We start from the raw sequence: 15,507 nt of genomic DNA, 5'->3' as shown, positions 1-15,507 counted from the left end.
GAAATGAAATGGATCTAACTTACCCGTGAGTGCTCCCAAAACTTTGCTGGTATATTATTATTGTGTATTCCACCAACACGCATAGGCAGCACCCGTTCGTCAGAGTTCAGCATTTTCTGTGGTGGTTTTGTTTGTATTGACATTAATTAAAATGCTGGAACCACTGCTTGCCGTGGAAATATGATGCCCGTTTGACACAAGGTCAAGTCATTACTAAATGAGGAGTTTCCAGTACTATACTCGGGGCTTCACGGACATAATGTTGACAAATTGGCAGTTGCAGCAGAACGAGGGAAGTGGCATTTATTGATAATTTTGAATGAAAAGTATCCTGCGGAAAAAAGATATAATATGGTGATTGTGCCGCACATTTAAAGCAAGTATTCGAGAAGTCAAAATCTTGGGACTCTGAATGAAATTAGTCATGTTGGAATAATGTAGGCACTTTGATTTCAAGTCCGCTCTCTATGACCATGATGCTTTCCAAATAAAAAGAAGTGAAATGTGAGATCGAGTTTTCGCCAATTACATTGAGAAAGGCAGTGATTGCTGAAACGCGTCTGTGGGCGAAATGAAATGGATCTAACTTACCCGTGAGTGCTCCCAAAACTTTGCTGGTATATTATTATCGTGTATTCCACCAACACGCATGGGCAGCACCCGTTCGTCAGAGTTCAGCATTTTCTGTGGTGGTTTTGTTTGTATTGACATTAATTAAAATGCTGGAACCACTGCTTGCCGTGGAAATATGATGCCCGTTTGACACAAGGTCAAGTCATTACTAAATGAGGAGTTTCCAGTACTATACTCGGGGCTTCACGGACATAATGTTGACAAATTGGCAGTTGCAGCAGAACGAGGGAAGTGGCATTTATTGATAATTTTGAATGAAAAGTATCCTGCGGAAAAAAGACATAATATGGTGATTGTGCCGCACATTTAAAGCAAGTATTCGAGAAGTCAAAATCTTGGGACTCTGAATGAAATTAGTCATGTTGGAATAATGTAGGCACTTTGATTTCAAGTCCGCTCTCTATGACCATGATGCTTTCCAAATAAAAAGAAGTGAAATGTGAGATCGAGTTTTCGCCAATTACATTGAGAAAGGCAGTGATTGCTGAAACGCGTCTGTGGGCGAAATGAAATGGATCTAACTTACCCGTGAGTGCTCCCAAAACTTTGCTGGTATATTATTATCGTGTATTCCACCAACACGCATGGGCAGCACCCGTTCGTCAGAGTTCAGCATTTTCTATGGTGGTTTTGCTTGTATTGACATAAATTAAAATGCTGGAACCACTGCTTGCCGTGGAAATATGATGCCCGTTTGACACAAGGTCAAGTCATTACTAAATGAGGAGTTTCCAGTACTATACTCGGGGCTTCACGGACATAATGTTGACAAATTGGCAGTTGCAGCAGAACGAGGGAAGTGGCATTTATTGATAATTTTGAATGAAAAGTATCCTGCGGAAAAAAGATATAATATGGTGATTGTGCCGCACATTTAAAGCAAGTATTCGAGAAGTCAAAATCTTGGGACTCTGAATGAAATTAGTCATGTTGGAATAATGTAGGCACTTTGATTTCAAGTCCGCTCTCTATGACCATGATGCTTTCCAAATAAAAAGAAGTGAAATGTGAGATCGAGTTTTCGCCAATTACATTGAGAAAGGCAGTGATTGCTGAAACGCGTCTGTGGGCGAAATGAAATGGATCTAACTTACCCGTGAGTGCTCCCAAAACTTTGCTGGTATATTATTATTGTGTATTCCACCAACACGCATAGGCAGCACCCGTTCGTCAGAGTTCAGCATTTTCTGTGGTGGTTTTGTTTGTATTGACATTAATTAAAATGCTGGAACCACTGCTTGCCGTGGAAATATGATGCCCGTTTGACACAAGGTCAAGTCATTACTAAATGAGGAGTTTCCAGTACTATACTCGGGGCTTCACGGACATAATGTTGACAAATTGGCAGTTGCAGCAGAACGAGGGAAGTGGCATTTATTGATAATTTTGAATGAAAAGTATCCCGCGGAAAAAAGATATAATATGGTGATTGTGCCGCACATTTAAAGCAAGTATTCGAGAAGTCAAAATCTTGGGACTCTGAATGAAATTAGTCATGTTGGAATAATGTAGGCACTTTGATTTCAAGTCCGCTCTCTATGACCATGATGCTTTCCAAATAAAAAGAAGTGAAATGTGAGATCGAGTTTTCGCCAATTACATTGAGAAAGGCAGTGATTGCTGAAACGCGTCTGTGGGCGAAATGAAATGGATCTAACTTACCCGTGAGTGCTCCCAAAACTTTGCTGGTATATTATTATCGTGTATTCCACCAACACGCATGGGCAGCACCCGTTCGTCAGAGTTCAGCATTTTCTGTGGTGGTTTTGTTTGTATTGACATTAATTAAAATGCTGGAACCACTGCTTGCCGTAGAAATATGATGCCCGTTTGACACAAGGTCAAGTCATTACTAAATGAGGAGTTTCCAGTACTATACTCGGGGCTTCACGGACATAATGTTGACAAATTGGCAGTTGCAGCAGAACGAGGGAAGTGGCATTTATTGATAATTTTGAATGAAAAGTATCCAGCGGAAAAAAGATATAATATGGTGATTGTTCCGCACATTTAAAGCAAGTATTCGAGAAGTCAAAATCTTGGGACTCTGAATGAAATTAGTCATGTTGGAATAATGTAGGCACTTTGATTTCAAGTCCGCTCTCTATGACCATGATGCTTTCCAAATAAAAAGAAGTGAAATGTGAGATCGAGTTTTCGCCAATTACATTGAGAAAGGCAGTGATTGCTGAAACGCGTCTGTGGGTGAAATGAAATGGATCTAACTTACCCGTGAGTGCTCCCAAAACTTTGCTGGTATATTATTATTGTGTATTCCACCAACACGCATGTGCAGCACCCGTCCGTCAGAGTTCAGCATTTTCTGTGGTGGTTTTGTTTGTATTGACATTAATTAAAATGCTGGAACCACTGCTTGCCGTGGAAATATGATGCCCGTTTGACACAAGGTCAAGTCATTACTAAATGAGGAGTTTCCAGTACTATACTCGGGGCTTCACGGACATAATGTTGACAAATTGGCAGTTGCAGCAGAACGAGGGAAGTGGCATTTATTGATAATTTTGAATGAAAAGTATCCCGCGGAAAAAAGATATAATATGGTGATTGTGCCGCACATTTAAAGCAAGTATTCGAGAAGTCAAAATCTTGGGACTCTGAATGAAATTAGTCATGTTGGAATAATGTAGGCACTTTGATTTCAAGTCCGCTCTCTATGACCATGATGCTTTCCAAATAAAAAGAAGTGAAATGTGAGATCGAGTTTTCGCCAATTACATTGAGAAAGGCAGTGATTGCTGAAACGCGTCTGTGGGCGAAATGAAATGGATCTAACTTACCCGTGAGTGCTCCCAAAACTTTGCTGGTATATTATTATCGTGTATTCCACCAACACGCATGGGCAGCACCCGTTCGTCAGAGTTCAGCATTTTCTGTGGTGGTTTTGTTTGTATTGACATTAATTAAAATGCTGGAACCACTGCTTGCCGTGGAAATATGATGCCCGTTTGACACAAGGTCAAGTCATTACTAAATGAGGAGTTTCCAGTACTATACTCGGGGCTTCACGGACATAATGTTGACAAATTGGCAGTTGCAGCAGAACGAGGGAAGTGGCATTTATTGATAATTTTGAATGAAAAGTATCCAGCGGAAAAAAGATATAATATGGTGATTGTGTCGCACATTTAAAGCAAGTATTCGAGAAGTCAAAATCTTGGGACTCTGAATGAAATTAGTCATGTTGGAATAATGTAGGCACTTTGATTTCAAGTCCGCTCTCTATGACCATGATGCTTTCCAAATAAAAAGATGTGAAATGTGAGATCGAGTTTTCGCCAATTACATTGAGAAAGGCAGTGATTGCTGAAACGCGTCTGTGGGCGAAATGAAATGGATCTAACTTACCCGTGAGTGCTCCCAAAACTTTGCTGGTATATTATTATCGTGTATTCCACCAACACGCATAGGCAGCACCCGTTCGTCAGAGTTCAGCATTTTCTGTGGTGGTTTTGTTTGTATTGACATTAATTAAAATGCTGGAACCACTGCTTGCCGTGGAAATATGATGCCCGTTTGACACAAGGTCAAGTCATTACTAAATGAGGAGTTTCCAGTACTATACTCGGGGCTTCACGGACATAATGTTGACAAATTGGCAGTTGCAGCAGAACGAGGGAAGTGGCATTTATTGATAATTTTGAATGAAAAGTATCCCGCGGAAAAAAGATATAATATGGTGATTGTGCCGCACATTTAAAGCAAGTATTCGAGAAGTCAAAATCTTGGGACTCTGAATGAAATTAGTCATGTTGGAATAATGTAGGCACTTTGATTTCAAGTCCGCTCTCTATGACCATGATGCTTTCCAAATAAAAAGAAGTGAAATGTGAGATCGAGTTTTCGCCAATTACATTGAGAAAGGCAGTGATTGCTGAAACGCGTCTGTGGGCGAAATGAAATGGATCTAACTTACCCGTGAGTGCTCCCAAAACTTTGCTGGTATATTATTATCGTGTATTCCACCAACACGCATGGGCAGCACCCGTTCGTCAGAGTTCAGCATTTTCTGTGGTGGTTTTGTTTGTATTGACATTAATTAAAATGCTGGAACCACTGCTTGCCGTGGAAATATGATGCCCGTTTGACACAAGGTCAAGTCATTACTAAATGAGGAGTTTCCAGTACTATACTCCGGGCTTCACGGACATAATGTTGACAAATTGGCAGTTGCAGCAGAACGAGGGAAGTGGCATTTATTGATTATTTTGAATGAAAAGTATCCTGCGGAAAAAAGATATAATATGGTGATTGTGCCGCACATTTAAAGCAAGTATTCGAGAAGTCAAAATCTTGGGACTCTGAATGAAATTAGTCATGTTGGAATAATGTAGGCACTTTGATTTCAAGTCCGCTCTCTATGACCATGATGCTTTCCAAATAAAAAGAAGTGAAATGTGAGATCGAGTTTTCGACAATTACATTGAGAAAGGCAGTGATTGCTGAAACGCGTCTGTGGGCGAAATGAAATGGATCTAACTTACCCGTGAGTGCTCCCAAAACTTTGCTGGTATATTATTATCGTGTATTCCACCAACACGCATGGGCAGCACCCGTTCGTCAGAGTTCAGCATTTTCTGTGGTGGTTTTGTTTGTATTGACATTAATTAAAATGCTGGAACCACTGCTTGCCGTGGAAATATGATGCCCGTTTGACACAAGGTCAAGTCATTACTAAATGAGGAGTTTCCAGTACTATACTCGGGGCTTCACGGACATAATGTTGACAAATTGGCAGTTGCAGCAGAACGAGGGAAGTGGCATTTATTGATAATTTTGAATGAAAAGTATCCCGCGGAAAAAAGATTTAATATGGTGATTGTGCCGCACATTTAAAGCCAGTATTCGAGAAGTCAAAATCTTGGGACTCTGAATGAAATTAGTCATGTTGGAATAATGTAGGCACTTTGATTTCAAGTCCGCTCTCTATGACCATGATGCTTTCCAAATAAAAAGAAGTGAAATGTGAGATCGAGTTTTCGCCAATTACATTGAGAAAGGCAGTGATTGCTGAAACGCGTCTGTGGGCGAAATGAAATGGATCTAACTTACCCGTGAGTGCTCCCAAAACTTTGCTGGTATATTATTATCGTGTATTCCACCAACACGCATGGGCAGCACCCGTTCGTCAGAGTTCAGCATTTTCTGTGGTGGTTTTGTTTGTATTGACATTAATTAAAATGCTGGAACCACTGCTTGCCGTGGAAATATGATGCCCGTTTGACACAAGGTCAAGTCATTACTAAATGAGGAGTTTCCAGTACTATACTCGGGGCTTCACGGACATAATGTTGACAAATTGGCAGTTGCAGCAGAACGAGGGAAGTGGCATTTATTGATAATTTTGAATGAAAAGTATCCCGCGGAAAAAATATATAATATGGTGATTGTGCCGCACATTTAAAGCAAGTATTCGAGAAGTCAAAATCTTGGGACTCTGAATGAAATTAGTCATGTTGGAATAATGTAGGCACTTTGATTTCAAGTCCGCTCTCTATGACCATGATGCTTTCCAAATAAAAAGAAGTGAAATGTGAGATCGAGTTTTCGCCAATTACATTGAGAAAGGCAGTGATTGCTGAAACGCGTCTGTGGGCGAAATGAAATGGATCTAACTTACCCGTGAGTGCTCCCAAAACTTTGCTGGTATATTATTATCGTGTATTCCACCAACACGCATGGGCAGCACCCGTTCGTCAGAGTTCAGCATTTTCTGTGGTGGTTTTGTTTGTATTGACATTAATTAAAATGCTGGAACCACTGCTTGCCATGGAAATATGATGCCCGTTTGACACAAGGTCAAGTCATTACTAAATGAGGAGTTTCCAGTACTATACTCGGGGCTTCACGGACATAATGTTGACAAATTGGCAGTTGCAGCAGAACGAGGGAAGTGGCATTTATTGATAATTTTGAATGAAAAGTATCCCGCGGAAAAAAGATATAATATGGTGATTGTGCCGCACATTTAAAGCAAGTATTCGAGAAGTCAAAATCTTGGGACTCTGAATGAAATTAGTCATGTTGGAATAATGTAGGCACTTTGATTTCAAGTCCGCTCTCTATGACCATGATGCTTTCCAAATAAAAAGAAGTGAAATGTGAGATCGAGTTTTCGCCAATTACATTGAGAAAGGCAGTGATTGCTGAAACGCGTCTGTGGGCGAAATGAAATGGATCTAACTTACCCGTGAGTGCTCCCAAAACTTTGCTGGTATATTATTATCGTGTATTCCACCAACACGCAGGGCAGCACCCGTTCGTCAGAGTTCAGCATTTTCTGTGGTGGTTTTGTTTGTATTGACATTAATTAAAATGCTGGAACCACTGCTTGCCGTGGAAATATGATGCCCGTTTGACACAAGGTCAAGTCATTACTAAATGAGGAGTTTCCAGTACTATACTCGGGGCTTCACGGACATAATGTTGACAAATTGGCAGTTGCAGCAGAACGAGGGAAGTGGCATTTATTGATAATTTTGAATGAAAAGTATCCTGCGGAAAAAAGATATAATATGGTGATTGTGCCGCACATTTAAAGCAAGTATTCGAGAAGTCAAAATCTTGGGACTCTGAATGAAATTAGTCATGTTGGAATAATGTAGGCACTTTGATTTCAAGTCCGCTCTCTATGACCATGATGCTTTCCAAATAAAAAGAAGTGAAATGTGAGAAGGAGTTTTCACCAATTACATTGAGAAAGGCAGTGATTGCTGAAACGCGTCTGTGGGCGAAATGAAATGGATCTAACTTACCCGTGAGTGCTCCCAAAACTTTGCTGGTATATTATTATCGTGTATTCCACCAACACGCATGGGCAGCACCCGTTCGTCAGAGTTCAGCATTTTCTGTGGTGGTTTTGTTTGTATTGACATTAATTAAAATGCTGGAACCACTGCTTGCCGTGGAAATATGATGCCCGTTTGACACAAGGTCAAGTCATTACTAAATGAGGAGTTTCCAGTACTATACTCGGGGCTTCACGGACATAATGTTGACAAATTGGCAGTTGCAGCAGAACGAGGGAAGTGGCATTTATTGATAATTTTGAATGAAAAGTATCCTGCGGAAAAAAGATATAATATGGTGATTGTGCCGCACATTTAAAGCAAGTATTCGAGAAGTCAAAATCTTGGGACTCTGAATGAAATTAGTCATGTTGGAATAATGTAGGCACTTTGATTTCAAGTCCGCTCTCTATTACCATGATGCTTTCCAAATAAAAAGAAGTGAAATGTGAGATCGAGTTTTCGCCAATTACATTGAGAAAGGCAGTGATTGCTGAAACGCGTCTGTGGGCGAAATGAAATGGATCTAACTTACCCGTGAGTGCTCCCAAAACTTTGCTGGTATATTATTATCGTGTATTCCACCAACACGCATGGGCAGCACCCGTTCGTCAGAGTTCAGCATTTTCTGTGGTGGTTTTGTTTGTATTGACATTAATTAAAATGCTGGAACCACTGCTTGCCGTGGAAATATGATGCCCGTTTGACACAAGGTCAAGTCATTACTAAATGAGGAGTTTCCAGTACTATACTCGGGGCTTCACGGACATAATGTTGACAAATTGGCAGTTGCAGCAGAACGAGGGAAGTGGCATTTATTGATAATTTTGAATGAAAAGTATCCTGCGGAAAAAAGATATAATATGGTGATTGTGCCGCACATTTAAAGCAAGTATTCGAGAAGTCAAAATCTTGGGACTCTGAATGAAATTAGTCATGTTGGAATAATGTAGGCACTTTGATTTCAAGTCCGCTCTCTATGACCATGATGCTTTCCAAATAAAAAGAAGTGAAATGTGAGATCGAGTTTTCGCCAATTACATTGAGAAAGGCAGTGATTGCTGAAACGCGTCTGTGGGCGAAATGAAATGGATCTAACTTACCCGTGAGTGCTCCCAAAACTTTGCTGGTATATTATTATCGTGTATTCCACCAACACGCATGGGCAGCACCCGTTCGTCAGAGTTCAGCATTTTCTATGGTGGTTTTGCTTGTATTGACATAAATTAAAATGCTGGAACCACTGCTTGCCGTGGAAATATGATGCCCGTTTGACACAAGGTCAAGTCATTACTAAATGAGGAGTTTCCAGTACTATACTCGGGGCTTCACGGACATAATGTTGACAAATTGGCAGTTGCAGCAGAACGAGGGAAGTGGCATTTATTGATAATTTTGAATGAAAAGTATCCTGCGGAAAAAAGATATAATATGGTGATTGTGCCGCACATTTAAAGCAAGTATTCGAGAAGTCAAAATCTTGGGACTCTGAATGAAATTAGTCATGTTGGAATAATGTAGGCACTTTGATTTCAAGTCCGCTCTCTATGACCATGATGCTTTCCAAATAAAAAGAAGTGAAATGTGAGATCGAGTTTTCGCCAATTACATTGAGAAAGGCAGTGATTGCTGAAACGCGTCTGTGGGCGAAATGAAATGGATCTAACTTACCCGTGAGTGCTCCCAAAACTTTGCTGGTATATTATTATTGTGTATTCCACCAACACGCATAGGCAGCACCCGTTCGTCAGAGTTCAGCATTTTCTGTGGTGGTTTTGTTTGTATTGACATTAATTAAAATGCTGGAACCACTGCTTGCCGTGGAAATATGATGCCCGTTTGACACAAGGTCAAGTCATTATAAATGAGGAGTTTCCAGTACTATACTCGGGGCTTCACGGACATAATGTTGACAAATTGGCAGTTGCAGCAGAACGAGGGAAGTGGCATTTATTGATAATTTTGAATGAAAAGTATCCCGCGGAAAAAAGATATAATATGGTGATTGTGCCGCACATTTAAAGCAAGTATTCGAGAAGTCAAAATCTTGGGACTCTGAATGAAATTAGTCATGTTGGAATAATGTAGGCACTTTGATTTCAAGTCCGCTCTCTATGACCATGATGCTTTCCAAATAAAAAGAAGTGAAATGTGAGATCGAGTTTTCGCCAATTACATTGAGAAAGGCAGTGATTGCTGAAACGCGTCTGTGGGCGAAATGAAATGGATCTAACTTACCCGTGAGTGCTCCCAAAACTTTGCTGGTATATTATTATCGTGTATTCCACCAACACGCATGGGCAGCACCCGTTCGTCAGAGTTCAGCATTTTCTGTGGTGGTTTTGTTTGTATTGACATTAATTAAAATGCTGGAACCACTGCTTGCCGTGGAAATATGATGCCCGTTTGACACAAGGTCAAGTCATTACTAAATGAGGAGTTTCCAGTACTATACTCGGGGCTTCACGGACATAATGTTGACAAATTGGCAGTTGCAGCAGAACGAGGGAAGTGGCATTTATTGATAATTTTGAATGAAAAGTATCCTGCGGAAAAAAGACATAACATGGTGATTGTGCCGCACATTTAAAGCAAGTATTCGAGAAGTCAAAATCTTGGGACTCTGAATGAAATTAGTCATGTTGGAATAATGTAGGCACTTTGATTTCAAGTCCGCTCTCTATGACCATGATGCTTTCCAAATAAAAAGAAGTGAAATGTGAGATCGAGTTTTCGCCAATTACATTGAGAAAGGCAGTGATTGCTGAAACGCGTCTGTGGGCGAAATGAAATGGATCTAACTTACCCGTGAGTGCTCCCAAAACTTTGCTGGTATATTATTATCGTGTATTCCACCAACACGCATGGGCAGCACCCGTTCGTCAGAGTTCAGCATTTTCTATGGTGGTTTTGCTTGTATTGACATAAATTAAAATGCTGGAACCACTGCTTGCCGTGGAAATATGATGCCCGTTTGACACAAGGTCAAGTCATTACTAAATGAGGAGTTTCCAGTACTATACTCGGGGCTTCACGGACATAATGTTGACAAATTGGCAGTTGCAGCAGAACGAGGGAAGTGGCATTTATTGATAATTTTGAATGAAAAGTATCCTGCGGAAAAAAGATATAATATGGTGATTGTGCCGCACATTTAAAGCAAGTATTCGAGAAGTCAAAATCTTGGGACTCTGAATGAAATTAGTCATGTTGGAATAATGTAGGCACTTTGATTTCAAGTCCGCTCTCTATGACCATGATGCTTTCCAAATAAAAAGAAGTGAAATGTGAGATCGAGTTTTCGCCAATTACATTGAGAAAGGCAGTGATTGCTGAAACGCGTCTGTGGGCGAAATGAAATGGATCTAACTTACCCGTGAGTGCTCCCAAAACTTTGCTGATATATTATTATTGTGTATTCCACCAACACGCATAGGCAGCACCCGTTCGTCAGAGTTCAGCATTTTCTGTGGTGGTTTTGTTTGTATTGACATTAATTAAAATGCTGGAACCACTGCTTGCCGTGGAAATATGATGCCCGTTTGACACAAGGTCAAGTCATTACTAAATGAGGAGTTTCCAGTACTATACTCGGGGCTTCACGGACATAATGTTGACAAATTGGCAGTTGCAGCAGAACGAGGGAAGTGGCATTTATTGATAATTTTGAATGAAAAGTATCCCGCGGAAAAAATATATAATATGGTGATTGTGCCGCACATTTAAAGCAAGTATTCGAGAAGTCAAAATCTTGGGACTCTGAATGAAATTAGTCATGTTGGAATAATGTAGGCACTTTGATTTCAAGTCCGCTCTCTATGACCATGATGCTTTCCAAATAAAAAGAAGTGAAATGTGAGATCGAGTTTTCGCCAATTACATTGAGAAAGGCAGTGATTGCTGAAACGCGTCTGTGGGCGAAATGAAATGGATCTAACTTACCCGTGAGTGCTCCCAAAACTTTGCTGGTATATTATTATCGTGTATTCCACCAACACGCATGGGCAGCACCCGTTCGTCAGAGTTCAGCATTTTCTGTGGTGGTTTTGTTTGTATTGACATTAATTAAAATGCTGGAACCACTGCTTGCCGTAGAAATATGATGCCCGTTTGACACAAGGTCAAGTCATTACTAAATGAGGAGTTTCCAGTACTATACTCGGGGCTTCACGGACATAATGTTGACAAATTGGCAGTTGCAGCAGAACGAGGGAAGTGGCATTTATTGATAATTTTGAATGAAAAGTATCCAGCGGAAAAAAGATATAATATGGTGATTGTTCCGCACATTTAAAGCAAGTATTCGAGAAGTCAAAATCTTGGGACTCTGAATGAAATTAGTCATGTTGGAATAATGTAGGCACTTTGATTTCAAGTCCGTTTCTCTATGACCATGATGCTTTCCAAATAAAAAGAAGTGAAATGTGAGATCGAGTTTTCGCCAATTACATTGAGAAAGGCAGTGATTGCTGAAACGCGTCTGTGGGTGAAATGAAATGGATCTAACTTACCCGTGAGTGCTCCCAAAACTTTGCTGGTATATTATTATTGTGTATTCCACCAACACGCATGTGCAGCACCCGTCCGTCAGAGTTCAGCATTTTCTGTGGTGGTTTTGTTTGTATTGACATTAATTAAAATGCTGGAACCACTGCTTGCCGTGGAAATATGATGCCCGTTTGACACAAGGTCAAGTCATTACTAAATGAGGAGTTTCCAGTACTATACTCGGGGCTTCACGGACATAATGTTGACAAATTGGCAGTTGCAGCAGAACGAGGGAAGTGGCATTTATTGATAATTTTGAATGAAAAGTATCCCGCGGAAAAAAGATATAATATGGTGATTGTGCCGCACATTTAAAGCAAGTATTCGAGAAGTCAAAATCTTGGGACTCTGAATGAAATTAGTCATGTTGGAATAATGTAGGCACTTTGATTTCAAGTCCGCTCTCTATGACCATGATGCTTTCCAAATAAAAAGAAGTGAAATGTGAGATCGAGTTTTCGCCAATTACATTGAGAAAGGCAGTGATTGCTGAAACGCGTCTGTGGGCGAAATGAAATGGATCTAACTTACCCGTGAGTGCTCCCAAAACTTTGCTGGTATATTATTATCGTGTATTCCACCAACACGCATGGGCAGCACCCGTTCGTCAGAGTTCAGCATTTTCTGTGGTGGTTTTGTTTGTATTGACATTAATTAAAATGCTGGAACCACTGCTTGCCGTGGAAATATGATGCCCGTTTGACACAAGGTCAAGTCATTACTAAATGAGGAGTTTCCAGTACTATACTCGGGGCTTCACGGACATAATGTTGACAAATTGGCAGTTGCAGCAGAACGAGGGAAGTGGCATTTATTGATAATTTTGAATGAAAAGTATCCAGCGGAAAAAAGATATAATATGGTGATTGTGTCGCACATTTAAAGCAAGTATTCGAGAAGTCAAAATCTTGGGACTCTGAATGAAATTAGTCATGTTGGAATAATGTAGGCACTTTGATTTCAAGTCCGCTCTCTATGACCATGATGCTTTCCAAATAAAAAGATGTGAAATGTGAGATCGAGTTTTCGCCAATTACATTGAGAAAGGCAGTGATTGCTGAAACGCGTCTGTGGGCGAAATGAAATGGATCTAACTTACCCGTGAGTGCTCCCAAAACTTTGCTGGTATATTATTATCGTGTATTCCACCAACACGCATAGGCAGCACCCGTTCGTCAGAGTTCAGCATTTTCTGTGGTGGTTTTGTTTGTATTGACATTAATTAAAATGCTGGAACCACTGCTTGCCGTGGAAATATGATGCCCGTTTGACACAAGGTCAAGTCATTACTAAATGAGGAGTTTCCAGCACTATACTCGGGGCTTCACGGACATAATGTTGACAAATTGGCAGTTGCAGCAGAACGAGGGAAGTGGCATTTATTGATTATTTTGAATGAAAAGTATCCTGCGGAAAAAAGATATAATATGGTGATTGTGCCGCACATTTAAAGCAAGTATTCGAGAAGTCAAAATCTTGGGACTCTGAATGAAATTAGTCATGTTGGAATAATGTAGGCACTTTGATTTCAAGTCCGCTCTCTATGACCATGATGCTTTCCAAATAAAAAGAAGTGAAATGTGAGATCGAGTTTTCGACAATTACATTGAGAAAGGCAGTGATTGCTGAAACGCGTCTGTGGGCGAAATGAAATGGATCTAACTTACCCGTGAGTGCTCCCAAAACTTTGCTGGTATATTATTATCGTGTATTCCACCAACACGCATGGGCAGCACCCGTTCGTCAGAGTTCAGCATTTTCTGTGGTGGTTTTGTTTGTATTGACATTAATTAAAATGCTGGAACCACTGCTTGCCGTGGAAATATGATGCCCGTTTGACACAAGGTCAAGTCATTACTAAATGTGGAGTTTCCAGTACTATACTCGGGGCTTCACGGACATAATGTTGACAAATTGGCAGTTGCAGCAGAACGAGGGAAGTGGCATTTATTGATAATTTTGAATGAAAAGTATCCCGCGGAAAAAAGATATAATATGCTGATTGTGCCGCACATTTAAAGCCAGTATTCGAGAAGTCAAAATCTTGGGACTCTGAATGAAATTAGTCATGTTGGAATAATGTAGGCACTTTGATTTCAAGTCCGCTCTCTATGACCATGATGCTTTCCAAATAAAAAGAAGTGAAATGTGAGATCGAGTTTTCGCCAATTACATTGAGAAAGGCAGTGATTGCTGAAACGCGTCTGTGGGCGAAATGAAATGGATCTAACTTACCCGTGAGTGCTCCCAAAACTTTGCTGGTATATTATTATCGTGTATTCCACCAACACGCATGGGCAGCACCCGTTCGTCAGAGTTCAGCATTTTCTGTGGTGGTTTTGTTTGTATTGACATTAATTAAAATGCTGGAACCACTGCTTGCCGTGGAAATATGATGCCCGTTTGACAAAAGGTCAAGTCATTACTAAATGAGGAGTTTCCAGTACTATACTCGGGGCTTCACGGACATAATGTTGACAAATTGGCAGTTGCAGCAGAACGAGGGAAGTGGCATTTATTGATAATTTTGAATGAAAAGTATCCCGCGGAAAAAAGATATAATATGGTGATTGTGCCGCACATTTAAAGCAAGTATTCGAGAAGTCAAAATCTTGGGACTCTGAATGAAATTAGTCATGATGGAATAATGTAGGCACTTTGATTTCAAGTCTGCTCTCTATGACCATGATGCTTTCCAAATAAAAAGAAGTGAAATGTGAGATCGAGTTTTCGCCAATTACATTGAGAAAGGCAGTGATTGCTGAAACGCGTCTGTGGGCGAAATGAAATGGATCTAACTTACCCGTGAGTGCTCCCAAAACTTTGCTGGTATATTATTATCGTGTATTCCACCAACACGCATGGGCAGCACCCGTTCGTCAGAGTTCAGCATTTTCTGTGGTGGTTTTGTTTGTATTGACATTAATTAAAATGCTGGAACCACTGCTTGCCGTGGAAATATGATGCCCGTTTGACACAAGGTCAAGTCATTACTAAATGAGGAGTTTCCAGTACTATACTCGGGGCTTCACGGACATAATGTTGACAAATTGGCAGTTGCAGCAGAACGAGGGAAGTGGCATTTATTGATAATTTTGAATGAAAAGTATCCAGCGGAAAAAAGATATAATATGGTGATTGTGCCGCACATTTAAAGCAAGTATTCGAGAAGTCAAAATCTTGGGACTCTGAATGAAATTAGTCATGTTGGAATAATGTAGGCACTTTGATTTCAAGTCCGCTCTCTATGACCATGATGCTTTCCAAATAAAAAGAAGTGAAATGTGAGATCGAGTTTTCGCCAATTACATTGAGAAAGGCAGTGATTGCTGAAACGCGTCTGTGGGCGAAATGAAATGGATCTAACTTACCCGTGAGTGCTCCCAAAACTTTGCTGGTATATTATTATCGTGTATTCCACCAACACGCATGGGCAGCACCCGTTCGTCAGAGTTCAGCATTTTCTATGGTGGTTTTGCTTGTATTGACATAAATTAAAATGCTGGAACCACTGCTTGCC

Source organism: Pleurodeles waltl, chromosome 4_2, assembly GCF_031143425.1.
Source record: "Pleurodeles waltl isolate 20211129_DDA chromosome 4_2, aPleWal1.hap1.20221129, whole genome shotgun sequence".
Taxonomy (NCBI): Eukaryota; Metazoa; Chordata; class Amphibia; order Caudata; family Salamandridae; genus Pleurodeles; species Pleurodeles waltl.
Note: the sequence above shows the minus strand (reverse complement) of the source record.